General features: G+C 36.5%; 1 long non-coding RNA gene across 1 annotated transcript in view; it reads left to right on the top strand.

The window, feature by feature from the left end:
- Positions 1–15,697, top strand: part of LOC149269858 (uncharacterized) — a 119,548-nt gene that overhangs the window by 57,931 nt on the left and 45,920 nt on the right. Inside the window, exon 3 of the long non-coding RNA XR_016269371.1 lies at positions 2,480–2,525. This is a non-coding gene — a long non-coding RNA (uncharacterized LOC149269858). The remainder of the gene's footprint in view (positions 1–2,479; positions 2,526–15,697) is intronic.

Here is a 15,697-nt window from a genome sequence, read left to right as displayed (position 1 = left end):
GGAAAGTATGCATACAATGTAGAAGAAGGCTAACAAGGGCACGACGCTCTGGAAATTTCACGACGGAAGCGTTAGCAGCCAAGAGTGCGAGAAAAGAACTGTCGATTGCTATCACACGCAGTAAGCATGACAAGTGGAAAGAGCTCTGCAAAGATATAAATAAAGACCCTTGGGGACTTGGCTACAAGATAGTCATGAAAAAGCTGAGAAACTACGGAGCAGTGCCAAACGTGGATGATGACACGATGGATTACATAGTGGAAACACTATTTCCAGCACACATCCACGAGGCGCATGAGCGAGCACCCGTAGAGCTCGATGGTTCAGTCCCAGATTTCACCGAGGAAGAACTCAACATTGCAGCTCTCTCCCTGAAGAACAAGAAAGCGCCGGGACCAGATAATATACCGGCAGAAATACTGAAGGTGATAGCATCAGGACGTCCCACTTTTCTACTTAGGATGTATAACGCATGTCTAAAAGAAAGGATATTCCCAGAAGCGTGGAAAGAACAAAGACTGGTGCTCATTAGCAAAGGCAAAGGCGATCCCAATACACCCTCGGCTTATCGCCCATTGTGTATGTTAAACACAGCTGGGAAGCTTTTAGAAAAGCTCATAAGACCTAGACTACTCGCAGCAGTAGAGGCTGCTGGAGGACTTAGCCCTAGGCAACATGGGTTCAGAGCTGGAAAATCCACAATGGGAGCTATCGATGAAGTGGTTCAGGCAGCCAGAGCTACGCAAAGAGGAAATGCATACTCGCGCCCAGTTGTTCTGTTAGCAACGCTGGACGTTAAAAACGCCTTTAATAGTGTAAGGTGGACTGATATGCTTACTTCCTTGGAACACCGCTTCCAGATACCGGAGTACCTCATGAATATGATCAGGAGCTATTTGCAGGATCGAATACTCCTGTACTCCACGCAAACTGGAACAAAACGATACAGAGTAACTGGAGGAGCTGCACAGGGGTCAATCCTGGGACCAGACCTGTGGAATATCAGCTACGACGACATCCTAAGACTGGAAATGCCTGAAGACACCTTCCTTATTGGTTATGCCGATGATATCGCAGCCGTCATTACTGCCAGAAACACCATAGAGGCCCAAAAGAGACTTACCCAAGTCATGATCCGCACACAGACATGGCTCAGCTCTCGAGGATTGGAGCTTGCCACCCATAAAACAGAGTTACTTCTGTTCACGGGGAAGCAGATCCCAACCGAAATAGAGATGCGAGTAAGCGGAAACCTGATAAGGACGCAGAGGACAGTGAACTATCTAGGCGTTAGGCTGGACAGTAAACTTACCTTCTGGGAACAGCTGAAGTATGCCACGCGGAAAACAGCGACAGCAACGGGGTCTCTGAGTAGACTGATGGCAAACGTTGACGGCCCGACGGCAGGAAAACGGAGACTCCTCATGGAAGCGACAAATGCAATACTGCTATATGGCAGTGAAGTATGGGCGGATACCTTAGAGGCGAATGTAAGGCGAAAACCGATGCTAGCTGTGCAACGAAGAGCAGCCTTAAGGATAACATCGGCGTACCGCACAGTCTCCGGGGCGGCCGTGACTGTGATAGCAGCAGTCATACCGGTTGACTTGCTTGCCCAAGAGCGCAAAAAAATATGGAATCTTCGGCAAAGAGGAGAATACTCAGAACATGCGGCAAAGAGCATACGACAGCAAACCATAGTCTCGTGGAAGGCGAGATGGTCATGCGAAAGGTATGGAAGATGGACCGCTAAAATAATCCCCGATCTGGAGCAGTGGATAAATAGAAAGCACGGTGAAACGTCTTTCTATTTGACACAACTACTCTCCGGACATGGATACTTTCGAAAGTACCTAAATAAAATGGGGAAAACTGCCGAATCCAGCTGCATTTACTGCGAAAATGCAATGGACGATGCAGAACACACCTTCTTCAATTGCAAAAGATGGTCGGAAGAAAGAATCGACCTGGCAGATACAGTAGGTGAAGTCAAAGTAGAGACGTTAGTACAGCAAATGTGCAGCAGCATAGACGCTTGGAAAAAAGTCTATGACTTCGCCGAAAAGGTTCTGCGGCGGAAGAAGTATGACCTGGACGCAGGCACACAGAGGGCAACGCTCATTTAGAGCACACAATGGGGTTCCACCTTGAAGGTTAATGCGGGATATCTCCTGGTTCCAAGGTGGATTTGAGCCCCAGAAGAGGAGGATTTTTTAGTCGGTAAGCAGTTATGCAGTCCGACACACCGGTCAAAGTGACGACATGACTGACGGTGCATAAAGCATTTTTTCCTACCTCAGCCCAACAAAAAAAAAAAAAAAAAAAAATTATTCTGAATAAATATTTGTAGTACTAATTTATTTCATTAATTAATTTCAATGTCAACACATAACCTTAAAAATAATTAAATAAATACCATTATATAAATGTATTTTTCATTATAAATAACAAAATGTATATTTTCTCTCATTCTTTGTAGTGGATTAAAAACCGATTGTCCCACATGCTTAGGTCAATTGTTTAAAGTAAGTAAATTTAATATATATTCAAATATAAATTTTAGTTATCAAATATAAAAATAAACTGAATTTGTTCCACAATCTGCCCTCGACATAACGTAACTTGCATACGGCAAAATTGTACTACGAGCATATTGATTAATTGCTGACATGATAAATACATTGCGCCTAAATGTGACACAAGTCGATAGACAAAACAGACAGAGACGGATCGCTGTGTGTGTGTGTGTGTGAGCGAGAGAGAATGAGAGTTCGATGAAAAAAGCCCCACAATGGCAGACAACCACAAGCAGATCGAACCATAACAAATCATTTGTAATTAACACGCGTGGGTCTGCGACTCTCAGAGCCGCAATGCAAAGCGAAACAGCGACGCAATTCATACAGATTCAGAATTCTCAACTCAACTCGACTGAATTCAGTTTTTGCCACATGGTCCAGTCAGCCATATAGGGCGGCTCGACTGGCAGCCTATCGTTAAAGACGCAGCGAGAACTTTAAATATTTCTGTTATATATCTAAACGAGAACACAATAAATTATTTAGAAATATATATAAATATACAAGTATTTTATTTTTATATTTGCGCGCACCATTTTGATTTATTTTCATTTTACATATATATTTTATTTATATATATACATATACATATATATATTTCATTTTGTTCTTCAAGGCATTTACAAGCTTTGTAAATTGGCTGACTGTGTGCGGCGCGCTATTTATTTAATTATTTATATCTAATTAAATTGTTTATTTACCTGGCGATGTTGTTTTGACCATTTCGGACATTTTGTTATGCAGGAAGCTAATTAGTTTGGCCATATACGGCATAAACTATGCGACTTGACGATGTCTGGGCGCCTGCTTGGTAGCATCTCTCGACAATTTGCATGTTATCCACACAGATGTATTTATCACCTGTGGTTGACAATGTACAGAAAAACTCAACGCTACGTATGGCGATGCTCGTGCTGCGTAGGAAATGGCTAATAGTTAAGCTGAAGAGCCACAAGCATATAGTTAATTAAATGCTCAGAGATAAGCCGGGAAATACACACAAGCTACATACACACATATATGTATATATATTTGTCACTCTTGTGAATATGAACTTGAGCTTGTCAGATAGACATCTGTTTTGCATGTTGTTGCCGTGAAGGACAGGAAGAGCGTTGACAACTTTCAATTTCTGCTGAAAAAAAGAAAGAAAAACATGGTTTGGAATGTATAACTCAATCAATGTATTTGCGCGTGTTATTGCCTAAGCAGACACCGCGCCGCACACTCTCGGCTTTATAGCTTAAGAGTCTTTCCATAGCTGTAAGCCTTAGCTGATTGAACATAGCACGGCCACGCCCATTTCAAATGAGGGATTTCGATTTAGCCATTCACTAGCCCATTTCACGACATTGATATGACACTCAAAGTGTCAGCTTTAGCCAGTATTCATTTCTATTTTTGCAGCCAGATAATCATAGAGGGGCTTGCACTAAGATTAGATCTCATATCAGGCAAGTGAAAAAAATTAGAAATATTTTAAATTACATTGGGTATTTATAATTTGAAAATGCAATTTAATATTGTTGAAAACGACCAATTATTTATATATAATTACAAATATTTATATAATTAATATTTTTGAAAAATAAATCTATAGTTTCGATTCGCAGACTGAAGAAGAGTCGATCTATTTTATTATTATTATTATTATTATTATTATTTTTTTTAAGAGAAATTTTAAAATATATTTCTTTACAGCTTAACGCACCGCTACCTTATTGATAACTTAATCTAAACAAAGAATTACATTAATTTATCTACTTAAAAGCTATATTATTATTAATATTATATATGAAAATATTTATGTGTATTTATATACATATATTCCTGACAAATATGGAACTATTTAATTGATATATTTCTTGGTTTAATATACATTTTTTAGTACATTTTTAATTTGTATAATATCACTACATTATTTTTAATAAATCAATTTTAAGAACTATAAAATAATATTTTTCTATAAATGTACTATTAATGTACGTACTGTACATTTGATTAATATTTATTTTTTATTAAAGATACTTAAAATAGTAATTAAGAGCATTCAAAACAACAAATATGATTATTTTGTATTTAAAAATGTTTCTATTTTTATTTATTTAATAACATAATCAGCAACATGTATAACGATACAATGCCCCAGCTATACAATTACGATTTTTTGGACTATAAAACTAATGGCCATATGAGGAAATTTCTCAAAAATGTAATTAAATGCTATACAATTTTTGTTGGTGTTTTTTGTTCACTTCTTCAAATATGCAGTGCATAATTGAATATTATTGTAAAATCGACAAAGAAAATGAAACAAAAACCTAAAGCCAAGCTGAGGGCAACCAAAGTGGGCGTTAGCTTTTGTTTGTCTGGTTAATTATTAATTTTTGTGCTCTTTTCCCTCTCTTTGTCTCATTTGGCTGAAGAGCATTGCACAATGCGCTCGAGGCCTCTGGCTGCCCTGTCAAGTGCTACAATTGCGCACTCGATATGTGCCACAAGTCGCAGCAGCAGCAGCAGCGACAGCAACGGCTGCCTCCTAATTGTCTGTCAACCCAAAAGAGCAACAACAAGCAAGTGTGGAGTGTCTTGAGCATTGCCCACATTAGTTAATTATGCGCCCATTAAGCATCAACGCGCTGAGCCGGTGAATTGGTGAATTGATGAGTTGGTGAGTGTGTCAGCAGTGCGAAGCTTCAAGTTGGCGGATCATTGAGAAATACGCAGAGGCTGCCAAGCGCCAAACAATGGTGTGTGTGTGCGTGAGTGCGCTCGTGTGTGTGTGTGTGTGTGTGTGTGTGCACCCAAAGACTCGACTCGCTTTTCATTTATTAGATTTCTTTATTACCGCTGTCTGACTTTTGCCACACCTCCTCCGGCTACAGCTCCTCCAGCTCGCGCATGCTCCTCTTACAACTCATCAGATCTCAATTGTGTTTCATTGTTTTTTTTTTTTTTTTCTTTTTCTTCTCCTTCTATATCTTGGTTTGCTTTTTTTTTTTTTGTCGTCTGCTGTTGATGGCATCATTTCAGCAGCTGAGCGTACGTGCAACAGTCTATCTGTCTGTGTGTATAGTTTTGTAATGTGCCTGAGCTTGTGGGAAGTTGCGGCTGCTCCCTCAATACTCGCATAAAGTTCGTCGCTTAAGTCTTTCGCTTGAACTGTACCCTGTTGTTTGGGCCAGAAATAGGTGAAGTGGGTATAATAATAAAATTATGTAAATATATGTAACGGACTTATGGAAGGCAAATTCATTTGTAAATTAAAAAGAAAATATATGAAACATATTTTACTATGATCATGAGTTATTTGGGACATTGATCTGACTAGCTACTAAATAATATATTCTCATTTGTTAATATTTGTATGTGTTCTTTTCAAAGGTAAACATTTATGATAGCAAACGAAGCTTTGAGAATTTGCAATAATATAATATCAAGAATTTAAGAATCATAAAATATATATTATTTATTTAATATTTTATATATTATTTATTACTATATATTTTTGATATAATTAAATTGAATTTTTATTTTCAAGTTTTTAGTATTTGCAATACTTTAATTTTGCGGATATTAATTTAAAATAAATTTTTGCTTCCCAAAAACAGGGTATTTTGTAGTCTGTCTGAATCCATCTCCTTCACTTTGACTTCGATTTTTTTTTTCCTTCTGCAGTATTTAATTATTCATTCATTTGTGTTAATTGAATGCGTGCCGCGCTGCATCGTCGTCGCTGCAGACATAATGGCAGCATTTGGCTGCGTTGGCGATGTTGTTGCTGTAATTGCTATTATTATTAGTGTTATTATCTTCGTCGTTGTTGCTGTTGCTGTTGTTGTTGCATTGCATCCATTGCACGACCAATAAAAATGAGAATTAATTTTCAAAAGATGCTAATGATTGATTGCGTTTGCATTTTGATTCGCTGTTTTTGGCAAATGTCAAAAAGCATTGCGTAAAGTTTCTTTCAAATTGTTTAAAAATTCTACTTTGTTTTCAAATTTATCTATGCATTAAATTATTATTATTATTTTTTTTTTTCTCTCAGTATTGCAGCGTGGGGCGTTTTAGACTGTTTGCCAGTGAAGAAACTTTTGACATGCACATGAAAAATTAATGAAAAATTGCCGAACTTGATAAACATGGCTGAAATTTAAAGAACAAACTCAGAAATTATTTTTACGAAAAATATATGTTTGTGTTAGTTAGTTATTTACTTATTTAGCCACTATAAAAATCACATATTTTTGTGATAGATTATGAACTTAGAATCTGTATTTATAATATCAGGCGTATTATAAATATAAATCAATTTCATTCATTGCTCAAAATTCCGTTTTATTATCTTCAAGATGAAATAGGCCATCTCCGCTTTGACAGCTCAATAACCAAATTCTGTCTGTTTACAATCTTCATCGGCATTTGAACAGCAAAAAACAACTCCATAAGCTCTGGTCAATGCCAATATGCCTGTCACACCGATTCCGCAAATAATCAATTTATGATGTGCCCAACAACAGCAAAAGTAACACCCAAATCCGTTGGTTTATGGCTTAGACAAAAAGTTCCCGTATGTCAAATAAACCTTGACGATCACCACTGAAAGATTTTTTTTTATGCTATGCCCTATTGCGAAATAAGCTCAAATGTAAATGCTCTAAGGGTGGTGCTGTAGTGGGCGCTGACTGACTAGCAAATACCCAGCCTAAATCATTGAATTAATAGAGAAACTAATAAATACTATTATGAAAATTCAATAGAATATTGAATAAAAATTTATTAAAGCTAAGCAAAATTAAAAAACAATTTAATTAGTAAAGTTGGACATATTTTTTTTTTTAATTTAGAAAATAAATAAAACAAAAAAATATATATAAAAAAAGCTGAGTAATTATTATGAAAATTCAATAACTCAAAGTGTTCGAGTTTTGCTTGAATTTTAATAAATTTTATAAAACTGCAATAGGATAGCATAATAGGCGAATAAAAAATTGTTTATTAATTTAAACCGAAATTAACAATATATAAAAATTGAATAGAAACCGAAAAATAATTTCATTTTATTCAGCTTCAGTTCAATAATTTTTTTCTTTAAATTTTATTTTGTATTCTATATCTATTATTCTCTATTCAAGTCTCTGGCAATTAAAGATTCGTACCATTCTCTCAGTTCCTGCTGACTGATTCGCCTTATATACCTTCATAGAGCAAGCTCTTCAGCTTGATCAATAATATATGCACTATATTAACATGGCTAGGCCTTCTGCCTCTTACATTCATTTCTGCATAAATAAAATAAAAAGAGACAAAAAACTGGAACATCAAAAAAATACGCCTTCCTCTCGTAATTGTCGTAAAACTTGAGCGAAAAAAAGAATTTCACATTTGATGACTGCGCTGCCATAAAGATCCGAATTTTATAGTTTTTAGAGTCTGATCGATTCTGGGAAATCTGAGCAGCAGCAGCGGCAGCAGCATCATCATCATCATCGGCTACATCGCCGCTTGGCACCAGTTTGTCTACCAACGCGCAGACGCATGACGACTACAGACACACACACACACAAACACACACGTGCATATATAGCAAGCAACATGACAACATCCGATGATTGATGGCCAATAGCGACTTATAACGGTTTGGTTTTTGTCTGCATTCGTCCATAGTTGTACACGTCTTGCTTAAATGAAACGAGCAACGCTGCACATCAGGCACATCAATCATACGCCCCCACAGCCACAGCCACAGCTACAGCCAGACACGAGCCAAGCGAACAAATGCACCTCGAGCTCAGGCATAGGGCTTGCAGTCGCTGCCTTTTCTTTTTGTGTTATATTTCAGTTACAACAAAGCGTGCTTCGAGTGTCTCTTGTCTGTTAGAGTTCAATACAATTGGAGGCTGGGTCAAAAAGGTTTTTAAACTCCGCGTTCAAGGGCGGCTAAGGCGGCTGAGGCGGCTAAGGCGGCTATTGGCTGTGCTGATTGATAAAAGTTGGGAATATTATGAAATTGTGAATTGAGAGCTGAGAGGTATACTTTATGTATATATTGCAAATGAAAGTAAAAATTGCGACTAATGCAAATTTGAATAACATACGTATAGCAAATAATATAATATTCATATTAATATTTTAGAACAAGTAATAATTATGAAGACTGCTCTAGTTCTATAAGCTATGAGTCAACAGCTGAGTTTCGAATTTATAAATTTAGGTTTTACATTTCCAGGCCTGTGAGTGAACTATCAATATGATTATAAGAGGGGCATTTACCTTTGAGCGTGCTATGAATTTGTAGAGACTGATATTTTAGAGCGCTCTCTACCTCTATCATCTTGCTCTTCGTTTATGGCAATAATATCGCTTTGAAATTGAAGGCAGTGTTTTACTTGTTCTCCCAGAGAGCAGAAGCCACAAGTTGTGAATGCAATAAGAGGTTTGAGTGAACATTCAACGACATTCAATAGGTTTGAAGGTTCGATAACAGTCACAGTTATTTTAGTTGCTGAGATCGATGTGTCTGTTATCTGACATGGTTTAATATACTTAATTGCTTTAGAACCTCATTCAGATGGAGCATATATGTATATAAATGTATGTAAGTTATATATTGAACTAATAAAGTTCAAATTTCTCGTTGCACATTTCAATGTCCTCAAAAGGCAAGCAAATAGAATTTTTGGTTATTATTAAACTCTTCAAGGCGCCCTCGCAATGTGTGCTAAAGTCATGTAGTACAGCGTATTACGTATACGACAAGTTTAACACGTTAGATAGACAAATGTTAGACTGTTTGTATTTGTATTTGTATTTGTATTTGTTTGTTGCCAAGCGCTTTGATTGCGCTTAATTTATTTGCATTAATTTGTCAAATTCGCTTGCTCAGCTTGGCAGTTGGCTTAATGTCAATTACCTCGTTTTGGCCATAAACAGCCAGAGAATATCTGAGCTGAGATGTTGCTGCCGCTGTCGCTGTTGCTGTTGCTGCTGCTGCCAAAAGTTAATTGGCCATAAATCAAATTGCTGTTAACATTTATATTTGCATTGACCGCAGCGACTCTAGGTTTCCAATTGAACCTTTGTCTCTGCACTAATTTCTGTGCCTCTTGCAATTCAATTACAAAATTTATGACTCAACCTTTAATTTGTGCCAAAAAGAAAAAGGGAAAGAAACGAAGTTAAGCGGCACAATCAGACGCTCACCTTGACCACAAAACTGTGGCCCAAGTAGACTTGACTTCAGCTTGCTGTAAATTTTGTATCTTATATTTTTTCTCTCTTGTGTCGAGGGTGCCGCCGATTAAAACCTATTTATGAAATCATTTATATACCACTTTTTGGCTGTAATTAAATGAGCCAATGCTCTTTTATAGCTGCAATTGACAAACTCCGAGTTCAGCTGGCATCATTAACAGACAAAAGCTTCGATTCAATTGGCGAACTGCATGTGAATCGAACTCTTTGTTTTGACTCCAACTTTGAGTTTGTTTATGTAAATTCTATAAAACATAATTTATAACTTGATTATTAATTTGGATGTCGCCTACATTTCGATTCGTGTTGTAATTGATGGCGTCCGACAGCCCAAACTCGTTTAGTGCCGCAACACCAAATCGACTGTTAATCGATTAATTGGGGCTAGAAGATGCTTCGTCTTCTCTTTTATTTCGAAAGCCTTCATAATTAACGTAATAAATCAGCGTATTTGTTTTTACTTTAAATAGCGCCAGAACTAATAGCCATAATTATGCTAAAGAGTTGGGCTGCCTCTAGATCCACGGCATGAAACTTTTGCTGTCTAGCATGATACGCATGATGAGACAGACCCCTCGATTGCTTCCATAGCTAAGCAAATCACAGATATTTGCGGAACTTGAAAAATTCTTGAGCCGAGATTTCCTGCACATTTGCTAACGAACTGTAAATTGTGCACTGTCATTGCTTTAATCAACAATTATTCATAGTACATTTATAATGAGCGATGCTTGAATAGAATGTGTATATTAATTGACTTTCAGTTTCCAATAAAAAATACTCAGTAATACATATATGTATAGGTATGTGCATATAAGCTTCTTTTGAAGCTAGAAAAATAAATAGGAAAACATAAAATGAAATATAATATACCTAACAAAAAGTATAATTAAAATATATTTTTATGGGCTACGAAAGAAAAGTTAAATAATGAAAATAGTCATAAAATATAAATTAAATTAAATTTACTATATTAATTGTCAGTAGAAGATTCTTATCAATAAAATAAAAAAATAAAAATAAATTAAAGTTTTGCTTTTATAAAATTAAATTTTTTTTTTTTTTTTTTTTTTTTTTTTGTCTTTGTTTATTTTTGGAAATGAATAACCTTTATAATCTCAATAGTCACAAGCCTAAAGAAGAGTTGAGCTGAGTCCATCAAGTAAAAATTGGTTTGATCCGGATTACGATTGTAGCCGAGTTTCTTGTCAACATTTTCTTGGCAACATGATCGCTAGCAACATATTCATTAGCAACATTTGGCATGCTTTTCAGCCATGATTTAACATAATTTCTCATTCAATGCAGGTCTTATAGGATCGAACATTTAATTTTAATCCTTACTTAATATTCATGATATATCCACACATACTTTTTTTCCCAATGTTTAAAAATAAATAAAAATTCTGATATCTTTCGCATCTCTGATTAATGAATCATTAAACCATTAAAATAGCAATAAACAGTAAATAAACAATAAATTTAAGTGCGGCAAATACAAAAGAATTCTTCTTCATTTATTATTCTTTGTTTCTGTTACGCATAAACTAATTGCAATTCTCTGCATTGTCTTCATTAATTTATTAACTAAACATTAATATTTTTATATTCTTTTTAGACTCATTCACGAAAGTGAAATGAGTATATTGGTTTTGTGCAATGTCCGTCTTGCTGTCCGTCCGTCTGTCCGTCTGTCCGTCTGTCCGTCTGTCCGTCTGTCCGTCTGTCCGTCTGTCCGTATGAACGCAATCTATTTCGGCGCTATTGAAGCTAGAGACTTGAAATTTGGAACACATACTCGTGTATATCTCCGATTTATAAAGTGTTAAAATTTTCCCGATCCGCCCACTAGGGGCGTGGCAAATCGGAAAATGCATTTTCCGATATACCAGAAATCATGTTTGTTGAAGAGCTAGAAAGCTGAAATTTGGTATGTAGGTCCGCGCCAACCACCCAAGATCACAAGCTATGGCGGATATATCTCCGCCCATTAGGGGCGTGGCAAATCGGACAAAACTGTATCTCCTAAAGTTATAAACCTAGAATGCTGAAATTTTGCACGTAAGCTAATGTTTTAATTCTATGAAGATGGGTGAAAAAATTATATATCTACGTCCCTTAGGGGCGTGGCAAATCGGACCTGAAGATATAGTGATTTTTCGAATTCTGCTATGTTTTAGGCACTATTGATGCTAGAGATCTGAAATTTGGTATATATACGCGGGTTGATCACCCAAGTCCAACGAGCTATGGTAGATATATGTCCGCCCATAGGGGGCGTGGCAAACCGCAAAAGTTTATATCTCCTACAATTTAAGAGCTAGAAGCTTCAAATTTGGATAGTTAAGTTACTGGTAGCCTCCTCTATCGATGCCCCAAAAATAATTTTTAAGCCTCTTTAGGGGCGTGGCATATCAAAAAATACCCTGTAATTTTCACATTTTTTGAGCGTAAGAATTCAAATTTTGCATTTAGGTAACCGGTTACTCGTTCTAAGAACTGGCTAAAATTGAGGAGTCGACGGCCACTAGGGGCGTGGCAATCGGCATTAACAGTGCCCGTATCGCGACATTTATATGCGTCAGCCATCTATTTATGCATTTGTACATATAAATAAGCTTAATAGATATTCATAATACAAAAGGAAACATTTTTATGAATTTAAAAAAATTTAAAAGAAGCTAAAATAACAAAAATTTGCAATTTACAAAAAAGTGTTTTCCGCGGGATTTGAACTCGCACCCAACCCAAACAGCATGTTTGTCAAAATAGCTAAAATAATGGTCGTCGGCGCTTCAGCGTACAGCACCACCGCGTCGTTTCGATCAATAGAAGTTAAAACGAAATCACATTATTGTTATGACGCCACATAGCAAAGAAAAGCCAGAGTGGTGGCTGGAAATTCAAAAACAATGCAAAGGCAAATCAATCGCAACGAGATTCTTAGAATATGCTAGAGTACGCATTTATGTGTGCATACATACACACATACAAATGAGCGCGTGTATAAGGCTGGAATGCTTGATGCTATGCGTGCAGACTTACATATATACATATGTATGTATTTGCATATATGTATTTAAGGGCTATTTAAGAAGAAACAAATTTAAACTTATAAAATTATTCGACTAAGAAAATGAAAAGTATTAAGTGCCATTCAGTCAAGCTCGCACCTTCCCAATAAAATATCTATTTTATAAAAAACGAAAAATGTATGAAAAAAAAAAAAAAAAAAAACATAGTAGAGGTTCGAACCTCCCTACTCTAACGTCTCTAGCGTCGCCCTTAGCACCCGCGCCATTGCTTTGCTCGAGCACTCAGCTGCTAAAATAGAATAGCTTAATAAGAGAGCGTCATCAGACAAAACTACAGTAACGGCTAGAAAGTCCAGAAATCAGTCGAAATTCTAAGAATGTGAGAAAAGGCGCGCTTCTGTCTGTACGCATAGAATAGACGATGAGTGTGTGCACATGTATAGTAAAATCGCGCTGATCTGCTGCTAGCTTGAAGCCGGTATCCAATATATGGATATAAATACATGTATATTATTAAAAGTCAAAATTGTATAAATTATATACATATGCATGTAATTTGAATGCAATTATGCAATGATCATAGCAATAGCTATCGATGATTTTCCCATTTTAAATGGGATAATGCCCTGTTTTTTGTTGCGCACTAGACTTGAAAATTGCACTATATACTCTGGTTGACAGCGTTTGGGCTGTGAATGAGTCTTCTGCAATCGGTATCGCCCGACTGCAACGTTCTTACTTGTTATCATTGATGTTTATGCTGAGCTTCCCTTATATTTGATTTGTGCAAATCATGGAGCAACAGCTGGAGCTGGGCTCAGGCTGGCCGATTTACGAGTTTTATAGTAATTCTGCTTCAGCTTCGCTTTGGGCTTAGGCATTTTTTGTTTTTTGTTTTTACACTTCTTTTTTTCGGCCTTTAAAAACACATTTATTTGCATGATTTGACAGTTCTCAAAGGCGATCGTAAAAACTGGTCGTAAAAAAGAGAATGAATAATAAATAATAATAAAAAAAATTGGCAAAGCCTGAGTTGTTGCTATTTAGACAACATTTCAATTGCTATTTTTTTTTTCTTTTTTTTTTTTCACGAGAATATATTAAGTAATAATTGTTAGAGCAGGACGAAGCAAAGTTCGAGCAGTTGTTGCTGTGGCATTTTTAATTACGATAAGGCAGCCGTAATGAAGCAAGTGAAAACACTAGCCTTGGTTCTTAAGCATAATTATCTTATCGTGCGAGTTCATTAAGCGCCACGCACACTCCAATCCCAGTTGGGCCCGGCCAGCTGGGGCAAGTGTCGTCGCCGTCGTCGTCGTTGTCGTCGTGCCACACCCGCGCGGCGACACGCGTAAGAGATACTTAAGCTGATGAATTTCAGCTGCCGTGGATGCTGTTCGGGCTGGCAAAGGCCTTCAACTTGACACTTTAACGCTCGAGTGTGGTCAGTCACGTTTCTTCATTTAGCTAGATAAATAATGTAAGATACTCGAACTGCCTTAAGGGTTTACACATTGCTCACATATATAGATTTATTATTTTCAATTGCCATCAACTCGACTATTCACTTCCTCATGATTGACTCTCAGTGTGTATATGTGTGTGGGTGTAAATGTAATTTACATTATTATTGTTTCATCTTCAGCTTTGGTTGGGTTTGATTGTGTGAACAGGACGTGACTGGAAATTGACATTTTAAATTAGCTTGAGCAGATCAAGGAAGAATTCTACATAATAAAAGCGAACAGTCTGACAAATGATGAATGGCTTTGCTTTAGATAATTAACGATCTTTTAACAGCTTTTAAATTGGCTTGCAAAGAGCAAGCAGTGCGACCGGGGTTGCCCCTGAACTGCTTGCAAGCAGGGCGAACTTAGTTGCTAAAATAACAATAATTTTAAGGTTTTGTTTTAGCAAATGACTATGTTTCCAAAATATTTTAAAATATATATAATAAGTAATATTAATAGCTTTCAAATTTAAATTACATATACATTTCGTTTTCATTGATTTACATGTGTTTTATTTTTAAATCTTAATTGTTTAAATATGAATATTTGGTACAAAAACTTAGACACTTACCTTCATACACCTCAGCCAATGCATACACCAATTTGACGAACATTGGTACACTCAACGAAAGTGCTTAACGAAACACGTTTATGCTGTTGCACAACCCATGAGCTACACGCGGCAGCTTCCAGCAGCGAGCTGTAGATGACGCCACGTACGTGTTGCTTAGGCCAAGGTGTGTGTCCATGCTATATGTGAGTGGTTTGGTTATTTGCTAGGGTGAAATACGTTTTAGACATTTGTCTTGTTTCTATATAACCTTTAAAATTAATAATTGTTTTAATTTTATAAATTAATTTTTTAATATAAAGTGTTCAAGCTATTAAGCAATGACAGATACTGATAAAATTGATGAATCCTTCGACATGTCAATTTATAGTCGTTGTGTTGGGCTCCTTCTTGGACGTCATTATCAAAGACCAAACTCTCTGCGTTTGCTGACCGGTTTTTATGGTTTCTCAAAATCAACGCTCGTTGTTAACAGTCGCTGTCACTGGTGAAGCTGTTGCTGTTGTTGTTGTTGGCGTCGCCGCCGACGTCGACGTATTCAGGTGTCAATGTACGTGTTGGGCAATTCTAATTAATTAATAAATTAAGAATGACAAATGATTTTCAAATGCCTTAATTAATCATTTTTAACGCACCAGCGACGGGCCACAAACGTGCGTTGCGCAGGTGACGCCAAAAACGAACCGAAATTTTTAACATAAAAAACTTTGTCGAAGTTACAAACGAAAATGTTTTTCTCTTCGA

Source organism: Drosophila arizonae, chromosome 3 (genome assembly GCF_054131065.1).
Source record: "Drosophila arizonae isolate 15081-1271.41 chromosome 3, UAZ_ARI_1.0, whole genome shotgun sequence".
Taxonomy (NCBI): domain Eukaryota; kingdom Metazoa; phylum Arthropoda; class Insecta; order Diptera; family Drosophilidae; genus Drosophila; species Drosophila arizonae.
The sequence above is the reverse complement of the archived record's forward strand: the minus strand, read 5'-3'. Positions and strand labels throughout refer to the sequence as shown.